The sequence below is a fragment of the Camellia sinensis genome, chromosome 7 (genome assembly GCF_055761805.1).
Source record: "Camellia sinensis isolate YWXY chromosome 7, ASM5576180v1, whole genome shotgun sequence".
NCBI lineage: Eukaryota > Viridiplantae > Streptophyta > Magnoliopsida > Ericales > Theaceae > Camellia > Camellia sinensis.
The window spans coordinates 128,845,725-128,859,891 of NC_138967.1; the positions used below are offsets into that span (position 1 = coordinate 128,845,725).

At 38.6% G+C, this 14,167-nt stretch overlaps 1 long non-coding RNA gene across 1 annotated transcript; it reads right to left on the reverse strand.

Moving 5' to 3' along the window:
* Positions 1–2,814: 2,814 nt before the first annotated feature.
* LOC145795310 (uncharacterized) lies at positions 2,815–12,639 on the reverse strand. The gene is made up of 2 exons (XR_014336069.1): positions 12,321–12,639; positions 2,815–3,127 (listed from the first exon to the last, which is right to left on the reverse strand). It is a non-coding gene; the product is annotated as an uncharacterized LOC145795310 (long non-coding RNA).
* Between the last annotated feature and the right edge of the window lie 1,528 nt (positions 12,640–14,167).

Genomic DNA, 14,167 nt, shown 5'->3' on the forward strand with positions numbered 1-14,167 from the left:
ACCTTCCGAAGACCCATTTACCATCACCGACATCCGCACAGTAGAAATACAAAACAAAACCCAACGCCACCACCTTCCCCCAAAACCCAGCCTCTCCAACATGTACATCAAGAACTGCCAATTCACATTGTCATATGCCTTCTCGATATCTAATTTACAGATTAGCCCCGGTTTTCCCTAACGCAACCGCAAATCCACACACTTATTCGCCACGAGCACCGCGTCCAAGATGTGTCTGCCCCCCACAAGCATTTTGAGAATTCGAAACCACCCATTCCAACACTTCTCGCAACCAGTTTGCCAAAACCTTAGCCAACACCTTATACACACTGCCCAAAAGACTAATAGGACGGAAATCTCGAATATCCTCCGCCATACCCTTCGTTGGAATCAAAACAATAAATGTGGCATTAAGGCTCTTCTCAAATTCACCTGTTTGATGAAACTAGTCGAACATAGCCATCACCTCTGTCTTAACAACCCCCCAACACTGTTGGAAAAAGGAAATAGTGAACCCATCTGGACCAGGTGCCTTATCTCTAGACATACTGTGCAATGCCGCAAACACTTTCTCTTCTGTAAATGGCCTCTCCAATAACGTGCAATCTGTCTCTTAAAGGACATCAAAAATTACCCCATCCAAACCCGGCCTCCACCCTTCCCCTACATTCCGAAACAAATGCTTATAGTAACCCACAATATTGGCCTTGACACCCTCCGAAGACGAAAATTCCATCTCATTCACTCGAATTCGACCTATCGGATTGACCAGGTGATAAGCATTTGCCATATGGTGGAAAAACCTTATGTCTCGATCCCCATCCTTCAGCCACAAGCATCGAGACTTCTGACGAAAACTGATCTCCTCTATGCAAGCAAGATGGCCAAACTCCTTACGAACCTCCTCCTAGATAGACATATCAGCTGCAGACAACACCCCAGCACCTTTCCTCTCATCCAACACCTTCAATGCGGCTAAAACTTTCGCCTTCTGATCCTCCAGGCGACCAAATACCTCCCGATTCCATTTTTTTAGGTCTAATTTGAGAAACTTCAGTTTCTGCGCTATTCGAGAACTAGGCAATCCTGCCACACGATAACGTTCCCACCACTCTTTAACCATCTCCACAAAGGCCTCAGACCGAAACCACATGTCCTCAAACCGAAAAGGTGTTGGTCTACGTCTAATGCCTCCACTATCCAGCAAGATAGGCCAATGGTCCAAAGTGGGCTGCTGTAAATGCCATTGGGTCGCCTATAAGAAATGCTCCTCCCAATCCCCTGTGGCCAGAAATCGATCAATTCGAGACATCACTCCACTCCTGGACCAAGTGAAACTACCACCCTGAAGCGGAAAATCTACCAACTCCATCTCATCAATGAACAAAGAGAAATGTCTCATTGAACCCAACCCTGAATTAGCCCCCAACTTCTCCGCCATATAGCGAACCACATTGAAGTCCTCGCCCACACACCAGGGAACCCCCCATCGATAAGCAATGCTCTGCAACTCCTCCAAGAAAGAAGACCTCTCCCCTCTACGAACTGGACCATAAACCCCGGTAAAGGCCTAATGAAAATCATCCTCTACACACCGAAATAGGCAAGATAACGAGAAACCCCCCACTTCGACATCCTCATTCACTACCACCCTTCGATCCCAGCAAATATGAACACCCCCAGCCACCCCTGGGGCAGGGAGAAAGTCTCAATCCACAAAACGGCCTCCCCACAGATCCCTCACAGTCTCCCTCTCAATACAATCCATCTTTGTTTCCTGTAGACACACCAAATCTGCCTTAGCACTGTTTAACACTAATTTCACCAACACCCTCTTTCCCTTATCATTCAGTCCTTGCACGTTCCAAGACAATATTTTTAACCGCATGACAACAACAATGGATCACTGCGCCCCATTCTTGGACCTCGCACATCTCCCCCCTTAATTCGATCATAATTAATAGAACATTCCATCTTGCGTAATTCCCTAGCACTCTTCACGTTAGGACTTACAGACGCCACCCCTAGCTGGTAAGGAACATTCCCCCGCCATGACTCCTCAATGGCCAAAAATAATTGCAACGCCTTAACTTCATGGCCCTCAAAGGAAACACCTAATAATGGACTAACCTCATTAATTCGAGACAATACCCAAGCAGAAACCTCCTCTGGCTACGGCATGCCATCCCCTGAACATAAATTTTCCTTGTCAGGAGCATCCTCTGGATCATCATCATCGCTCACACTAGTGTCCATCACTACCTCATCCTCCACTATTTCAAGTCTGACCACCAGAGCCAAACCATCTACCAAGTCAACCCAGCGACCCTGCTGCAATCGCAGGTCCGAAAAGCCCATTGTGATAGTCCCTATAACAGGAAATTGCTTACCACCACCTCCTCTGGAACTAGGTGCTGATCAGAATCGACACCTGAGGACTGCCAAGGACCAGTCGACAACCGCTTGGCAAGCCCCATTGACGCGCATGCCAACGGCGACGACCCATCGATCAGGGTCGGGCCAGACCCATCCCTCAACGTCGAGAAGACTCGATTGACAGCTAGGTTTGCTTGGGCTAACTCAATTTGGGCCCCTCCATCCATTCTTAGGCTCAGAACTTCATCTAAAAAAGGCCCACGTTGGTTTAAAATTTGTTTAATGGCCCCTCCATCCTTTCTTGGGCTCAGAACTTCATCTAAAAAAGGCCCATGTTGTTTTAATATTTGTTTAGTAGCCCACTGTTGTTTGGCCCCACCTATAACTGTAACGCCCTAAAAAAATACATAAATCAATTATTCACGAGATCTGTAGGCATAATAGAAAAGTTATTCTTTCATTCATCAGAGTCTGTATTACAAAAGATATTACATGCCTTACACTTTTATAAAATATTCATCTTGAAACTATAGCATGTAAATCTAACTGATAATCAACAAAATAAATGCCCTATGGGCTTACAGCTTTCAAAGTTATCACTTGGTTATAACAAAAGAAGAGTCCTAACTCTTTTACATATAAAGCCCTCGGCTTGAATTTACATTGATCACAAAACAAAATATACAAGAGTGGAGCCTTCAGCCCCTAAGCCTCCCAAACTATAACCTTGGAGGTGGCATGTCACTTGTACCTGAAAATAGTGTCCCAAGTAAGGTGAGCCAAAACCCAATAGAGATATGCTAAACAATATATGAGAATTAACTAAAATATGAGCATTTGATAAATGTGTAATATTCTTAGTCAACACATGTACTTTCCAAGACCATTCAATATAGATAATCAATACTTCAATTCATTTCCATTTCTATTCACTTATCCAAATCAGTCCATTGACAGAATTCATTGTTATCTAACAATTCAAATAAGGCTACAATTCATTTATCAACACTTCAATATCAAACATTATTCAACACTTCCATTTTCTTGCCATTTTACGGAATCACATCCAAGGGAACCAGCACCCAAATATACATAAAATTTCGGGACTTTCACCCTGGACACTCTGGCCAACTTAATTATCAATGGAGTCCATCCCCTATCTTCTCCTAAACAATGGAGTACATCCATTATCTCCTCGCAAACAACAATACATATACAATGTATTTAAACACTTTGTCATATACAATGACTAATCAAAACGCATATTCAATGGTTTAATCAAACCGTCATATTCAATAACATAATTCAATTGATTAGTTTTAATCATCCAAATTCTCATGCAGTTTCTACAACAATCATAGCTATCCTCCACCGATAGCCCAAAACAGATAAATAAATCTATCAACAGATAATTTATCAATTTCTTCATAGGTGTGTGATTTATCAAATCGAACTACACCAATCACATTTTCCCCCAATTTCATGATCTTCAAATCGATTTCATTTACACAAATAGTTGATTCAACTCAACTTAGGGCAATTTTCCCCCTATTCCAAAACACCAACCCATAGATCTAAATCTCACTATTTCAACAATAAAGAGCCTCATACACAAACCCTCAAGGTTATTTTGTAAATCAACATAAAAACCCCTCTTTAGTTTAGAGCCCAAACCCTAACTTTTACCCAAATCACTCCCAAATCTCACCATTTATACAAAATGACAAATATCTAGGTTAAAACTCATATTAAAGAATAGAATATCCCTACCTCAAATAGAGAAACTCAAAGAGGAAGGAGGAACTTGAAGATGCTCCAAACTTGAACTTTTTCGGATCAAAAGGAAGCCCACGCGATACTCTACCTTTTTTACAAAGGAAGTAGGGTAGAAGGACTCTAGATCAAGGAGTATTTGTAGAGAGAGAGGGTGTTTTAGAGAGAGAGACAGCCGGATTAGGGTTTCTAGGAAAGAAGAAGATCAAAAATGGTGTAAAGCATCTCTGTTGCGAACTGATATACGCGAGGCTCGCTCGAGCGAAGGAGTTGTTGCTCGAGCGACCAGACACAACAAACGCCCTCACTCAAGCGCATGAAGTGTCGCTCAAGCGCACAATTCAAAGCTTCAAGTCTGCCACAAACGCAGACGCACGCTTAAGCGCAAGAGTTCTCGCTCGAGCGAAGGAACGAATACACAGGCCTCGCTCGAGCGCAAGAAGGCTTGCTCGAGCAGAAGCTGCGTCTGAGAAGGAAATCTGAAGATCCTCTATCCTCGCTCGAGCGTAAGAACCCTCGCTCGAGCGAAGAATCAAATACCCAAGGCTCGCTCAAGCGCAAAAAGCCTCGCTCGAGCAAAGAAGCCAAAACCTAGGCAGCAACTATTTGTACCAACTCACCACCAACCTGTTCCAAACTCACCCAACACCACCCAAAACTCAATTTCAAAGAATTAAAGGGAGAAAACAAGATATAGACAATAGTATACAATCACGGAACCCGAGTTCGGAACACAACAAAGGTCGGGGTAAAACCGAGATCACTATAAACTCTCCAAAACTGGGCCTTAGCGAGGCCCACTCGTCCCTTCTGTTGTCCCCCTATGAAACCCTGATCTAGGCCCACATGGGTTGGACCCACTTGACCCCGTCTACCCATAACCCTAGCCTCTTCCCCAAAATCTCAGTAAATATTCCTTCACCCCTAATCTCTGCAAATTTCTGCGATTCGATTGCACTGAATCTAGCCCGTCCTTATCCGCCCCATTCCTAGCGCCACCCGCCCTCGCCGGCACAGCCAGGTCCACCAATGGCCCCTCCTCCACCCACACTGATAAAGAGAACTGCCACGAACAGCCACTCGTGACGGAGTACCTTCAGAGCTGCAGATACGCAACCAAACGAAGCCCAAGTCCACGGATGTCTCATCAGCTTCCACAAAACCACCAATCTGATCACCAATAACACGATATACGTCATCCCCACGAAGGTGAAGAGGCAAACCCATCACCCAAATCCGGACACTCTTCGCCGGCGACAATATGTCCTTTGAACGACATAGGGCAAGAGGTGACCACCACTCCAAACACAAATCCCGCCCATCAGCAATCCATCTCTAGCGCAACAACTCCGCCTTTTTTCGCGATGTAAATACAAATAATAATGCCTAATCTCCTAGCAGACGCACCTCCACCTTCCCAGACGTCTTCCACCAGCACTGAACCCAGTTAGACATTGCTACGAAACTCATCTATTTTCCACCCAACTGCCCCACTTTGCCCACCAACGATCTGTCCAACATTCGGAACCAGTCTATCTTTGTGGTGCACCTTACTACAGTAGCCCCTCCAACCCCTCCCCGCATTGCCAGTTGGAAGGGATCAAGTTTTGATGTAGCCTTGCCGTACATTGGACCACCATTCTCCAACCAAAAGCCTTCAAGGACTAGGGCCACTCCATCCCAACCATCTCCAAAATCCGACATAGAAATGAAAATTTGCTTCCTCCGCTTCCTTGTCGTGACCACTAGTTGAATCGACGAACCACTGCTTTCCTCTCCACAAACCCAGATAGCCAGAGTCCGATTACCACCACTTAGCCGACCCAGAAACTGCAGATTGCCAGGGTCCTGTGAGGCCATCCTCAATCTCGCCACAAACCAGTGCACATCATGGCCATACACCACTACAGCCCGACGAAACCCAAGACCTCGCTCTACAATCGACACGCCACGACGGCCAAGCAACTCCACCGACACATCCTCAAACTCAAAAGATCGATCACCGAGAAACAGAATCCGCTGGCGTGGACCACTATTTTCCTCCACCGGAAACATATGTTGCTCTCCACTCAATCACCCAAACTGATATCGATATGATGTTATATTGATAAGTGATGTGGGAATTTGATCACAATGGAGGATTGTGTGGTGGAATTGAAAATAGAACTATATTAATGTATTGTTACATTTTGCATTGCCATTCCATTTAATCATTGTTACAATTAATTTTGAATCTTGTAAAATTATTGCTTTGAGAAAGGAATAGTTTTGTGAAACAAGACCATTTTGAATTGTTTTGGGATAAATACGTTGATAAGTTTGGATAAGGGGTGTAGTTGGTATTAGTTAAGTTGGCCTGAGTGTCCATGGTGAAAGATCGAAAACACGCGCGGAAGAGGTACTACATGCCTTCCGGTTAGCAACCGGTAAAGTGGTGATTGGTAGTGCTTGATATGCCTACTTTCAAACACCAACCTAGGGATTACCTCAGTCGTTTTTTCACCCCTTGAACTACATTGAAGTTATTGAATTGTTGTGTTTTCAAATTGCATTATGCACAAGAATTTCAAAAGATAGAGAAATGTTTTTTGAGCATGACATGGCATATGCATTCATCTTAGGAGACTGTATAAAATGTATATATTTTGTTAAAATCTTTCTACCGGGATTTGTGCTCACCCTATGGGATTTTGTGCAGGAAAAAATGTGGTGATCCCGCTGAGTTAAAGGCGTGGAATGTATTTTCAATGCACAAGGCTCTTTACTTTTGTTGTAATTATTGTTGACAAGTCAAGGGCTTTACATGTATGAGTTTGACAACCATTTTGTGTAACCGGTCATAAGCCTCGGAACTTGTAGCCCTTGAAGGCATTGAATTGTATTTGACTTCTTGTGCCACATGCTATAGATTCATATTCTAGAAATGTTGAATGCATAATTGCATGTGGTAATAATTTTGTAAGTCTTTAGAGTATAATGAATACAAATGTTAGACATTCGATGATGATGTTAATGATGTGGCATTATATTCCTTATACATTTATGCAATGGAAGCTATTAAGTCGGAAACAAGATCATTGGTGGAATATGATGAGTTTATTTATGTTAATCTCTTTGGGGCGTTACAACTCCTCCAGTGACTTGTGGAAAATGACTGCACTAAGAATAGTCCACCAGTCCTTAAACCTGTTGCTCATACTCACATTGACCACAAAAGCAAAGAAACTAGGCTTACGCAAAAGCTTTTGGTTTTCTGCCAAAATAGCATAAGCAGAAGGCTGTTTAGTGATTTGGACCTTGGCATTCACATATTCGTGAATAGTAGGATGGACATAAGGGAGAGGAATGCTTTGGATAAGGCCAAATTGCCTGGCCCATTGACTATGGTTGTAACTCTCAAAACCACAAGTAGAGTGCATGTTGTTGGAAAGAGAGCGTCCAACCAAGATGTACCTAGGGGTGAGGCAAATGCTCCAGACTGTCTTTTGAACTTGCCTAAGGTCATCATTCAAAGTGGTAGGATCAGCATACATGTAAGATAAAGAGGCAGAAGAAAAGAGGAAGGATTGAAAAGGAAGGGAAGAAATCCTGTCGATGGAAATGTTCAAAAGAGTAGAGAAGTATTGGGAAAAAATAACAGTAGGAGAAGGACGATGGGAAATAAAAAACTCAGTATAGGTTTCACACTTGGGTGTATAATCCATTCTCCTATTTGATTTGATCTCTAGAAAATAAGCAAGAAGTTAGGATTGGAAGAGCCAAAAAGGGCCCCTTACGCTATGACTTATTCTTTTGTCATTGAGAGAAAAAAGACCTCTGTACATGGTGGCCAAGAGTAAACAGGCAAAAGCCAGTTGTCTGCCCTCTTGGATTAAGAGGGCCAAGTATTCCTTATTAATTCTAAGGCCACCTACACAAAAAAGAAATTGGCACAACCAACACAAATAAAAAGCAATTTTCTCAGTAACTGATGGAATGCTAGTTTTCTTTGAGTGATCCGAAATGAATTTGCCATAATTGCCTACTTTGACATCATGCTTAACCACAGGGGCTGGCAAAATGGCATGGATGTCCTGGCCATAAGCATGAAGGCCAGTCAAGTGTATAATATCAAGGATGGTGGGAGAGGCCATACCACATTTAAGCTTCAGAGAATTGCAAGATGTGGACCAGAAACATATGGATGCACCAATCAGCCAGGGGTCTACCTTAAAGGAGATGGTAGACAATTGAATGGTGTGGTAAATACCCAAATTATGTCACATGTGCCTATCAAAAGCAGTCATCCTCTTTACCCAAGTTATCCAGGCATTAGTGGGTTTGGGCCATGATCTGGGGCCCGTCAACCAGTTCAGCCACGAAAGGGAAGATTGGTCTAGGAGAAGGGTCTCACCATTAGCAATGGGGTAGTATGGAGTCAGACCATTTGGAAAAGTGTTCAAAACATAGGGGCCAAGTTCCCCAGCACCGGCAGTAAGACTAGTTGTGATATGGCAGTCGAACTTGTTGCTCTCGATAAGTTGAATGATCTCTTGTGGGAATCAACGAACTAGGTTAGAATCTGAGTCCGAAGACATGGCTAAGAAAGTTAGGGTGTCTTGGTTTCAGAGGAAGAGGACAAGTTTGCAAACAAAGAGGGAGAATTTGAAAAACTTTAAGTACCTTCGCGTGGGGCCCAAAATAAAGAAATAAAAATAGGGAAACTAAAATCCTAATGGGCCTGTGAACTGCTAAGTGGCCCAAAGAAGTTAAAAAATATAAAAAAAATAAAATAAAAATAAAAACACTAGGCCCAGAAGCAAACAGAATTCAATACCAATGTCATTCAAGGCAAAATATTTTCTTTTTACCTTGAATGAAAGGGGGCATTATTGGTACTAAAATTCAGGAATCTTCCATCGACGGGTCATAGTGATGACGTGGCAAGGATGGCTAAAATAGCTGACGCTACATAAAGTTGGACTGAAAAGAGAAGGCTACGAAAGATGATAACTAAGAATCTAGAAAAGAAATCAAAAAATAGTTCCTAAAATAAAGGGATAAGCATGAAGAGAGGTAGAAAATCAAGGAATATCAAAATTAAGAGACAGGCCAAGAGTCAACTATAAAAGGAAGCTGGAATGAGGATCAAGGAATCATCAACCATCAACCACCTCGTGAAAAGTCATTTAGGAGTAGTTCTAGATTACCCATTTTAGGAGTAGATTAAACTAGTAGCTTTTCCAACCCCCCCCCCTCCCACCTCTTTCTCTTCTTTGAGTTGATTGCTGTATTTATTCAATTTTTTGTTCTTGCTTAAGTTCTTGTAACTAGTGACAAGTGAAAATTTATTCGAATTAATACATATTATGTTCTGTTCCATTCCTTCTTTACTTAATTACCTCCAGGAAAGTCCTTAATCTATTTAAGGCATAGGACTCAACCACAAAGTCTGACCTTTTTGTGTTTATTTAAAATCTATTTAAGTTTGTCGATCAATTACTACCAATTGGGTCTAAACTAGATTTTTGTTAACAATATCAAACAACTTATTTTTAGTTCATCACTTAAATTCTTATCAAACAACTTTTCAGCTTAAAAAATTTAGCATTCAGTTTTCAGTACTTAATTTTTTGTCTCTAGTTTTCAATTTTCAACTTTATCAAACACCAAAATTAATTCAAACCCTTAATTATTAAATTGTCTAATACTTGTTAGTTTTATTTTTCATTTTTTGCAAATAGATAAGATATTAATTAGAAATATGAAATAATTATATCAAACTTGACGATTGTAGTCCAACAATACATATCTACACGCCTAACATTTAACACAAAGAAATCATCTAACCTAATCCAACAATCACCCAAAAAAAAATAATAATAATAAAAATTAAAAACCCATCAAAGGCCAACAATCACTTAATACAATATTAGAGAAATAAGGGTATCAAACTCATCTCCATCGAAATTGAACCTGCAACATGATACTACTAAGTGATGCTACAAAATCATTAAGACTAAGGCCCTAGTTACTTGCTTCCTTATTAATTGGAGAACATTAAAGATAAAAATTATTAACAAATTGAATGCACAATCCATTACTCTTTACGCCAATTGATTATACAATCAATTTAACAATATCAGGAGTGCTCGCGGATCGAGTTAAGTTGAGTGGTCTTCCTTTCATCCTCCGTTCGAACTTAAGTGGATTGAAAAAAATAATCCGCATCCGTCCGCTTAGTTAGCGAATGCATATTAAGCAGCCATGCGAGTAATGATGGATGTAGATCGATTTGGCGATTTGAACTTATTTTATATGTTTTTTTTAAAACTATTTTAGAGTAACTTTTTACTATTTTGCGGAGTGTTTGAGTCCAAAAGTTTTTATTCTTCATTTTTTATAATAAAAATAAAAGAAAAATATTCATATTTCATAAGTAGCTAATATTATTATTAAATAAAATATTTTTTTAACACACAAAACATAAAAATATAAAATCATTTTTTTAAAGGGAGTTGGCAGATCGGGTTGGGTTGGGTGACCTCTCATCCACCATCCGTCCGAATATAGGAGGATTTGAATAATCTTCATTTGTATCTGTTCACCCATACTATTGAAACCGCTTAAAAGCGAATGGATTAGGTTGGGTCAGTCAAATTTGCCGGATCGATCGGGTCCATAAGCATCTTTATCATAAACATATCAATTGAATAATTGAATAAAGAAAATGAAATATAAGTCGACATCCAATCAATTGCCCAATATACAAAAGTTTATAATTTATTGGTAAAAGTTATGAATTATTATGGTGAAGCGCAATTCAAAATGTTGTGATTTCAATGCGAGAATTATGATTTATACTGATAAGTTATGATTTTTTAAGATTCTTATAGGCAAAAGTTTTAATTTGTAACAATAATATAAAATGTTATAATTTCAATGTGAAAAGTTATGAGTCATTGCGGTGAATCATATATAATCTATAATGTTATGATTTTAAATTGAAAATTCGTAATTCATACTGATAAAAGCTATGATTTGTTCAGACTTTTATTGGTAAAATTTATGAGTTGTTACCACAATTTAAAATGTTATGATTTTAACGTGTATAGTTATGAGTCTGATAAAAGTTATGATTTGTTGTAGTGAATCACAATCCAAAATGTTAAGATTCTATGATAATTTATGATATTAATTACATTAGTTAAGAGTGGCTGTGGTATTATTATGGCATAGTGGTGTATGTAGTGGCAACTCTATAAATGATAATTTTCAAAAACTAATTTTCAAAACTATTAACTAAACAAAATAATTTAAACTTCTTAAACAGTAGATCTGGTAATGATGTCATATTAATAAATACATGTGAAATTTTACATGTTTTGTATTAAATGGTTACTTATAAATAATGAGTTCATATTATGTTTATGTATTGTATGTTGATTTATTTTTATTTTTTTTTGTAATGTGTGGTCATGAGTTTTCTCTGGTGTGCTCTGCATAATCAGGGCCCGCCCTGAAATTTTCTAAGGCCAAGGGGAAGTCTGAAAATTGAATAAAGCTTTGTAGCTCGTATTTTAACCCCGAATGGCCCTAATTTTAGCACCCTCTCTCCCCCATTTTGGACCTCACGTGCACATACAGCTTTTCTCTGCTCTCTATCTCTCTCTCTCGGACCCACCCAAAGTATCTGAATATCATACAAACTGTTTCAGTCTAAAATTCAGTCACTACATTCAGTCCAAAATCATACAAACTGTTTTTTTACGTGGACTTTCAACAAACACCGAGAATACCTTATCAAATTCGAGTTACAAAGCTTTATTCTTTCTACGTGGACTTTAAACAATCACCTAGAATGCATCAACACAAAAAAATTGGCCACACAACCAAAAAAAAAATACAAAGCCAATCTCAATGAATCCTTTAGCAATTGAATGAACAGAATGATGAATCACAATGAATCATTATCAGAAAAATTTAAACTAGAAATCAGAACACAAGCGCGATTCAACCTTTATCAGCAAGATTCACAATGAACTCTAATGTGTTTTTTTTTGGCAAAATCAGCAAAATCAATGAACTCTAATGAATGTTGTAATGCTCTTATGAATGTTGCCAAAAAAAAAAAACACATTCAAATCCAATCTTTACTTTGCCAAAATCAGCAAGATTCAACCTTTACTTACATTGCCAATCTCCTATGAATGTTGTAATCCTCAACAGCAAGAAAGGTGCACGGTGGTCTACCCAGGTCGGTGGTCAGTGGCGGTCGTCGGTGAACACCCAAGTCGGTGGTCATCGTCGTCGTCGGTGAACACTCAAGTTGGTCGCTCGACGCTAGGTCGCTCGACTTCAGAGCAACCCAACCCAAGATCGTCTCTCTCTCTCTCTCTCTCCTCTTTCTTTATTTTGTAAACTCGTAAGTTTCACGCATGGCTGAGGGATCTGGCCCAAAGGCTACAACATGGATGCCAACACATTCGAGCCAATAGGAGCAACCTAGCAAAACTGTTGAAAATTAAGGCCATTCACGTATAAATAACGACAATGCTAGGTAGCTCAAATTTTTATGGTTTAAATGGCTTAAATCTGTCAAAACGACGTCGTTTTGACAGATTTTGAGTGTAAAACGACGTCGTTTTGACAGATTTGAGCCATTTGAGCCACAAAAATTTGAGCTACCAAACATTTTCCTATAAATAATAAACAAAATTATTTATTTAATTATGTTACTCTAAATATATATAATGTAAATTCAAAATTAATGTAATAAGAGTCATACCTAAAATGAATGAGATCTACAAATATATATATATATATATATATTTGGTCTTTAAGAGAAACTTTGTTTTTTAATATCAAATTTAGAAATTATCAAATTTGAATTTGATAAAAATTTAAAAAGATATTAAAGATATATATATTTTTTTTCATCAAATTTGATAAAAAAAGAAAACTTGAGATATGAAGAGAATTTTTAAAAAGATTTTCATAAAAATTTGATGAAAGAATTAGAATAATTTATATAAAGAAAAATGTTTAGTGACCCGAATTTGTGTGGCCCGAATGAATGTGTCAAAACGACATTGTTTTACACTCAAAACGACGTCGTTTTAAATGTTTTGAGCCATTCGAATCAAAAAAATTCGAGTCACCTAGTATTATTGTTATATAAAATCGAGTTTTTTACTCAAATTTATAATCAAATTAAATCAGGAAAGAAATGAAGAGTTGAAGATACTCTAAAAACCTTTAATTTAAATTGTGAAGTTACATGACTTGGTTTAGATCTTTATTTTTAAAACTACTACCCATAACAGTTAAAATTATTCGGAAGCCCTTATTCAGACTGCCTTATCAATTAGAGCCAAGATCAGCTCTGTGCATAATGCTGCCAACTTTCCAACATGGACTAATGTTTTTCTACAATTGCTTGACTTGGTTGCTTAACCTCAAAGTAGACCTATTGGTCCTTGATTCTTTGAATGAAATCTCTTATAATTTTAGTTACTTAGCCTCAAATTTGATAATTAGGAAAACTTGAGATATGAAGAGAATTTTTAGAAAGATTTTTACGAAAATTTCATGAAAGAGTTTGAGTAATTTATATCAAATCAAGTTTTTTACACAAATCTATAATCAAATTAAATCAGGAAAGAAATGAAGAGTTGGAGATACTCTAGAATCCTTTAATTTAGATTGTGAAGTTACATGACTTTGTTAGATCTTTATTTTTAAACATACTAACCATAACAGTTAAAATTATTCGGACCGCTTTACTCGCTTTGGGCCAAGATCAGCTCTATGCGTAATGCTGTGAACTTTCTAACCTGGACTGATGTTTTTCTACAATGGCTTGACTTGGTTACTTAGCCTCAAAGTAGACCTGTTGGTCCTTGATTCCTTCAATGAAATCTCTAGTAATTTTAGTTATAATTTTTTAAGTATTGTGAAAAGTAATTAGAATTTCATAATAGTTGAATTTGGATCCAACTATTTTATTTTTGAGTACCTAAAGTTAAATTTATTGATT